Genomic DNA, 7,848 nt, shown 5'->3' with positions numbered 1-7,848 from the left:
CGGCAGATTTTACTAAATCGTAACGCAGATAGTCACTGCCACTTAATACGGTGTCTGAGAAGTGCAATGGACAATTACAAAGTGTGAAACACTTTAACAAAGCTTGAGACAAATTTACATTTTATAAAACAAAATTACATTAGCAAAAACACTTTTACCAAGGAAAGAAAACTTTAACATTAACAAAAACAAATTAACAAGATGCAAAACTAATTTACATTTTATAAAACACTTTAACATTTCCCAAAACACTTTAACATTTCCCGAAATACATTAACATTTGACGAAACACTTTTACAAACCAGAATCAAAGCGGAAAGGGAATGTCCATCATACCAGAAGTGACGTGTTAGTGATTGGCTCAAATTTAAGTTTGTTTTGGCGGAAAGACCGAAGGTGTGTGTTTACGTTCGGTAAACATGTTTTGTCCGTTTTGTAGAAACAACCTGGGACAAGTGACACCGTTTTGCTCATCTTGTGGACAATCTCTGGAGTGTTTAAAGGACACGGACCAGACAGAAGGACCAGATATCTTGCATCATTGCATGCAATATTTTAATGAAGGTCACTCGTATGCTGTAATCGTGGACATGTTGTCTACCTTTCACGGTGAAAAAATCAGTTTGCGGACTCTTAAAAGCAAACTGAATCAAGCCGGGTTTTACCGCAGAAAGGGTTATTCCTCTCGAATCGCTGTAATTAACGCCATCAGGTTGGAACTTCGTGGACATGGACAATTGTTTGGATACCGAACAATGTGGCAGGTACTAAAACAAAAGTACAGTCTTCGAGTGAAGAGAGATGATGTTATGAATTTGCTCCGGGAGCTTAACCCTCGAGGCTGCGAGAGGAGATCTCGCAGAAGGTTTATAAGGAGAACCTACCACTCAATGGGACCGAACTATATGTGGCATGCTGACGGTTATGACAAACTTAAGCCATTCGGTGTGGCCCTTTCAGGATGCATAGATAGATTTTCACGTAAAGTACTATGGCTTGAATGTGGTCCAACAAACAATAACCCAAGAGTTATCGCTCAATATTTCCTCAAATGTGTGCGAAACCTCTGTGTCATCCCCATGAGGCTGCGGACTGATTGTGGCACGGAGAACGGAATTATGGCTGCAATTCAGTGTACCCTACGTCACCATCACCATGACTACTACTCTGGAGCGTCCAGCCATATGTATGGCTCATCCATGACTAATCAGTGTATTGAGTCCTGGTGGTCCATATTAAGAAAGGGAAGGTAAGTGTCTATCATGATTATCTATGACTTGCCAACACTGTCAGACAAACAACATTTGCTTAACTAAAGTGTATCAGTTTTTATTATAATAGATATAATATATAGCCTGTAGTCTATGACCCAGACTATACAAGGCCTTTCTTTAGAACTTCCTTTTGGCAGAAATAAAGTTAGAAACTGTGAACATCTAAGCGTGGGTTTTGGATTGAACAGCGGCCCCTGAGGGGACCTAGGCACTATAGGTTGTGAAGCAAATAAATGATTAAATAGACACTTGTCGATTTTACTGGTAACCTTTTAATGTAATTTGTAGCTGTTGTATATTGCTTAATAATTCACTTGAAAATACATCAATTTCTATAGGTCTCAGTTCTGAATAGAGCTATTTGCAGACCTCCGAGATGCTGGATACTTTAACGGGAGTCACGAGCATCAGTGCCTTCTGAGATTCTGCTTCGTTGATGTTATTCAGAAGGACTTGGATGAGTGTGTGAGACTGTGGAACAGTCACAGGATTCGCCCTTCCAGAACAGCATCATGTCCAGGAGGAGTGCCCAATGAACTGTACTACTTGCCACACAGGTAATATATTGGTGATGGATTGATACTTCTTTGTCTGTTTTTATCTTAAACGTAAATGAATACTATTATGTCTTCTATTTAACATAGATTTGGCTCCAGGGACTGTGGATTTGAGATTGAACAGGCAGAATTGGATGCTGTTCCTGAGACAAGCCTGTCTATAGCTCCATGTGGGGACCAAAACATGCAGGAGTACTTGGACTTTGCTATGGAGCGCAATGACCTACAGAAGCCAGAGAACTGGGAGACTGCATCAGAACTGTACATGAAGCTGAAAGAATATGCTCAGCTATAAAGTAATCAAAAAGGTATTCAGAAGTACAGTAGCACTGTTTCACCACTACAAATCAGATTTCAGGGCTCAAAAATGCTTGGTTTCATGGTTTGTCAGACTGCATTTACTCTTTCCCCTGTGATGTATCCAAATGATTATGGTACCTGTTCATCTGAAGACTGGTCCTATTTAGAAAAAATATATTCCCATACATTTTAAAATAAAAACAGCATTTTGAAATGAACATGGTTTCCAGCCAATCACAATATTTGTTTCAATGTCATTTATACAGCACCAAATCACAGCATAGTCATAAAATAAATATCTTAATCATTATAAAATATAACTGGAATAACAACAAACAACGCTCCAATTAGCAAGCACAAACAAGGTTATGTTGTGTGTGTAATTGTGTGCAGAAAGAACATTTCTGTATTGTCTTATTTCAACCATGTGGACTCACTGGAAACCTGAGAATGAATGACTGATTGCCACCCATAGCTTCTTTGTTGTAAATGTGAAATAAGTATAGCAAAGTTCAGAGTATTTATAAAAATTGTCTAGGTATATACTTTTATTTTGTCCCAAACTAAATGGACAACATGATAGCTGTGAGAAACGACTCTATGAATAACCTTCATAGAGTCTGTACTCTATGGGTCATCCAGTCACATGACTTAAAAACAGCCAAATCCTGGAGAATTTTGCATTCCAAAGTCCATTTTGGACTTAAACACATTGTATGATTCTAGGAGTGGTAGTTTCAATGTGTTGGAACATGTGTTTGCCATTGGGAATGGAGAGTCATCAAGGAACTCTATTGCTGGCGATGGTTCAAATCCAGATGGGGGAAGTGAAGTCAGCCCAGTCGCAAACATCAAAACATCCTCCAAAGACACAGCAGTCTGGCTTTCTGCAAAGAAAACATGTTCAGATACATTTTGGCAATGTGTGTCCTGAAATAGTTATAAAAACAGCGATTTACAAACCTTCACAATCGAGGAGATAGTCTGCCCAGTAGCCCAAAGTTTGACTTTCCCTAAGCCTCCTGTTACTCCCTGGTGGACTGAGGTCAGGCTTGAAGAGTCGCTCAAGTTCCAGAGCAGTAAGTCGCTTTTCAGAGTGGCACAGGACCGGGGCCAGCAGAGTAGGGTGTTGCTGTAGTGCATTTAAAAACTGAAGGGCTGAAAGACCCTCCTTGAATCTGAAGAGTGAACAAAAAAAAATGTCATCACAAAGTCACATTTAAATAACCTAATACCTAAAACAAGGGGGGGGGTGGCATGACAGAGCACTTAAAGATTGGCACAAGACAGGCAGGGAAAGGAGAGACGGACGTCCCATATCAGTTATACTACACTAAGGCACACATTTTGACACTGACTAATTGCTAACAGATAAACATAGTATAAACCAAAGAGGGGTACCATGAGGCATTTTAAACAAAAGATTCTTACATAAATTAAAAGAAATCACATGAATACAAATATGATCTTACCTGTCAATTACAGATGAGTTTCGGCCAATAATGTACCACTGGAGGTAGTCTGACACAATTCCTTTCTTTTCTTCAACAGAAGCCACATGTCTCAGACAACCTGCTGTCTGTAACATTGTGCTGTGTCTCATGGTCATTTCTCGCAAGGCATCCACTGAGGCAGCATTCTCAATCTGAAGATTATACAATGGACATAAACAATCCAGTCAATAACTGGATGTACTGTATATTCTTGCCATTTTTGTTCCATTGCAAGATTTATATATTACTACTATACTTGTGCAATATATACCTGGCTGCTTAATCCTCTATTACAGGATGTGTTTTTTGTAAATTGTGTTTGTGTATCTTTAATAGTTTTTAATCATTCTTCTTAGGTAACATTAAGCTGTCTTTGGCTCTTTTCTGCTCCAACAATGTAAATGTCCCCTCTGTGGGACTAATAAGGGTATTCTGATTCTGATCACAAAACAAAAAATGAAGCCAATTCGGTGTATGTGATAAAGGTAAAGTAAAGATGTCTCAAAACACTGCAGGAACTACATAATAATCCACCCTACCACAGTTGCTGTATGCAATTCTCACCTCTTGTAAAGCTTTCCCTACTTCTTCATCAGTTATTAAATTAACTGTTGCTTTGAATGAAGGCTGGCCTGCAAGATAATGTACAAGATCTTCTGACAGGAAATGTGGCCCTGGCCCTCCATGCACAACTGACACCGCAATCATCTTTCCTGCCAAGTAGTATTCATCGTCCCTAACAGCTGTGAATAAATGTATTCATATTGCAAAATTAAAACATCATTTATTATATACTTTAATGTACTGTAATGAAACTCAACATTTTGGAAAAATTGTTCAAGCAACAAATCATATGTCATGTGATATATATGGTTAATGATCATTAACAATTGTATTAGTACACTTCTAACCGTATGCATACCATTTGCATTTTAGACCAAGAAGCGGCGTCCGTCTGGTCCATCAAAAATGGGCTGGTCTTTCAGATTCTTCATCAGTAGAGATAACAACTCTCTCCTGGGACCACCTGAGTCAATTCGTTCTTCGAAAACACCAGCATCATCAGTGAATTTTTCAGTTTTCTGAATACGATGTACGCTTGAAACCTCTGACTGCTCCATCCCAAGCTGTCCGTTTACATTTCAGTGTCCAATAAACTTGTCATGTTGACTGCAACCAGCTCCTCGTCCTCTTCCTCAACACATGGTGCATACAGGTCTGTGTATGTACTGTTAGGAAATGATAATTCCCATGTTAAAACATCTTACAAACAAAAATGTCTTTCTCGTGTAAGTGAGTCACTAACATTTGTACTTACCTGTAGCAAGTAGTCTTGTCTGTATTTGTTTTGGGTGGACCCATATCCTCAGTATCAGATATTACTATCTGAAATACAAATAAAAATGTCTAACAAAACAACACTGAACATTAGAAACATCAGGCTTCCACAATCTGCCTCAATACCTGTCCAGGCTGAGTTGTGAATGAATGTCCAAGTGCCTTCCTGAAACGTGATAAAATTGATACAATTATTAACTTCATGATACAGGGTATAGTTGAGTTTTAAGTAACATTTAGAGGTAGGGGGAACTCACCAGAGAAAATGCTGTGGCCTATTCTTATCATCCACTTAAAGATAAATTACTTATTTTGTAAAAATAAGTACAAACTTACCCTTCATTTTCAGGTTTGTGTTTGAGTACTTTTGTTTCGTGGTTCAAATTCAAATACCTGAGAGTAAAAGTGTACAATTATCAACAGCTTCCATTATTGTTCCCTTACCACATAGGCTGCTTCTCAGGTCGATTAAATGGATTCCTTGCGTCCCTCACTTGCGTCGTTTCCCTGTGTTTAGTCCCCCCCACCAGGGAAGCATGGAGAGACGCAAGGAAACCACAAGAAGCAGGGAAATGAGTTTTAAGAGCAATGGGACGTCCTTTCCTCCGGAGCGTCACGTGAAGCGACGTCCGTTTGTGATGACGCCGCACAGCTGTTCGTCTGACAGCAGCGAGCTCTGTCCCCGTTATTTTCACAAACACCCCCGTCTCTGTTAGTACACATTTACTGACACAAACATTTGTATCATCTGTTGTAGACCCAAATACATTAAATAAGAACTCATTCTCAAAAAAGATAAAACGCCATTCTTAAAATGTATAAACGAACAATAGTAATAAAATAATTCAGAGAAGAAAAAGAGATATGTTATCAAAACCCAGTTAGATTAACATTCATTGGATTGCACACTTTGTTTGTGTGGATATGTAGCAAATTAACATTTTAAATAGCACTTAATGACTGACTGAATGGAAATGACAAATGAAAATGTAAAACGAAAAAGCGATCATGAAAATGTTTCCAATAAATGAATAAAATAATTTTTGACCACTTTGTTGTTCAGATATATCACATATTTGTAACTAAATTATGCATTAATTGAAACAAAACACAGTATAAACTGAGGAGTGAGTCCCGTGAGTTTCATGTGTTTTCTTCACTCCGCTGGGAAACTGCTCTCATGTCAAGAAGCATCAGATCAGTGCATGCACTGCATCGTCCAATCAGTGTGCGATACACAGTAAGGGGGCGGGGAGAGTATCTGAGGATTTCACCGGAGGATGGTCTGGTGGTTCCTCGGTTATCGCTCCTCGGTCCTCCGGCAGAAATAAGAGCTATGGGACACTACTCAAGATGGCGCAGACAAATCAACTTCCGGTGATACCGAGGACCGACGAGCGAGGAAATGAAAATAATCTACCTGAGACGCAGCCATAGTGTCTATCAACAGTGAAACGTTGTCAGTGTTTCTGATAGTAATTGTAACTGCCAAGTTGGTTCTTCTAAAATATTGACCAGAATATAGATTTCCTGCTTAAAATCAAATGTATATCAAATAAATAAATGAACATTAAAATAAAATCATTTACGCACCACAGTGTCAGCCTGATTGAATTCAGCTGTGCTCCTAGATGTGATGACAATATCCGAATCAGAGCCTGAGGTATCATCCCCTGTAGTAAAAGCAAAACGTTCAACACATTATTATGTATGCTACAGTAGAGGATGTTAACATGTACAAATATTGAACAACAACATCCACAAACCTCCTCTAAAATGTTTCTCAAGGCAAATGAAAAGAGTGATCCTGGCATATGCCTTTCCTAAGTCCTTTTTATATTCTGCCAATGTGAATGGCTTTTCTGAACCAGGCACATTGACAACCTCTGAACAGTCTGGATACAAAAGGACGTACGGTCCTTCATCCATGTCCTTGTTAAAGGCTTTCATTTTCTGGACAGCTCGTTCCAGTATAGCAGGTGCTGCTACGTCCGGGTCTGTAAACAACGGGAGTGTTTTCCCTCTCCGAGGTTTTAAATCAACTCCTTGTGGCGACATAATTCCTATGTTTATCTAGTAAAATAGCAGAGAGATATAAGTAATGACACACACACTGAGATTTGTATGAAACGGATAATGCAGCTTACCTGGACTTGTCTCTTTTCTTGTTTAAGTCTTCCTTTCCCACAGTTAAAAGACTGTTTCTCTTTTGACTTTGAGTTTCTGTACTCCATGAAATGTTTATAGGATGGGCCTGGTTGTTCTGCTGGTATGAATAGTTCCAATAAAAATATAAAAATTAGCAGCAGCTCCAACAATCAGCAATAGCAAGTGTGCATTAAGGTTTACGGAAAGCCTAAAATAAAAACTAGCATATTAGCTCAATGCGTTACTATTCCGTTAAGACATGGATTGGTATTTGACTGATATGAAACTGTGATTGCACTTTTATTTACTGCATGTCTGACATTAGCATCACAAAGCTAGCGCAATACTACACTTACTTTGTTTAGCATTTTCCGGCTGTTTCGATGTCCCCTGTGCGCTTGGTAAACCCGTCTGGTCCGTGTCCTTTAAACACTCCAGAGATCCTCCACACGAAAGGCAAAACCGTGTCACTTGTCCCAGGTTGTTTCCACAAAACGGACAAAACATGTTTACCGAACGTAAACACACTCGTACCTTCGGTCTTTCCGCCAAAACAAACTTAAATTTGAGCCAATCACTTTTACGTCACTTCCGGTATGACGGACATTCCCTTTCCGCTTTGATTCTGGTTTGTAAATGTGTTTCGGGAAATGTTAAAGTGTTTCGGGATTTTTTTATTTGTTTCAGTTATGGTAAAAGTGTTTCGCATTTTGTTAATTTGTTTTTGTTAATGTTAAA

General features: G+C 39.0%; 1 pseudogene; it reads right to left on the bottom strand.

Annotated features, from left to right (window-relative positions):
- Nucleotides 1-3,086: 3,086 nt before the first annotated feature.
- LOC117488642 lies at nucleotides 3,087-7,196 on the bottom strand (annotated as a pseudogene).
- Nucleotides 7,197-7,848: the final 652 nt, after the last annotated feature.

Source organism: Trematomus bernacchii, unplaced genomic scaffold (assembly GCF_902827165.1).
Source record: "Trematomus bernacchii unplaced genomic scaffold, fTreBer1.1, whole genome shotgun sequence".
NCBI lineage: Eukaryota > Metazoa > Chordata > Actinopteri > Perciformes > Nototheniidae > Trematomus > Trematomus bernacchii.
This window is presented reverse-complemented; position numbering and strand designations above follow the sequence as displayed.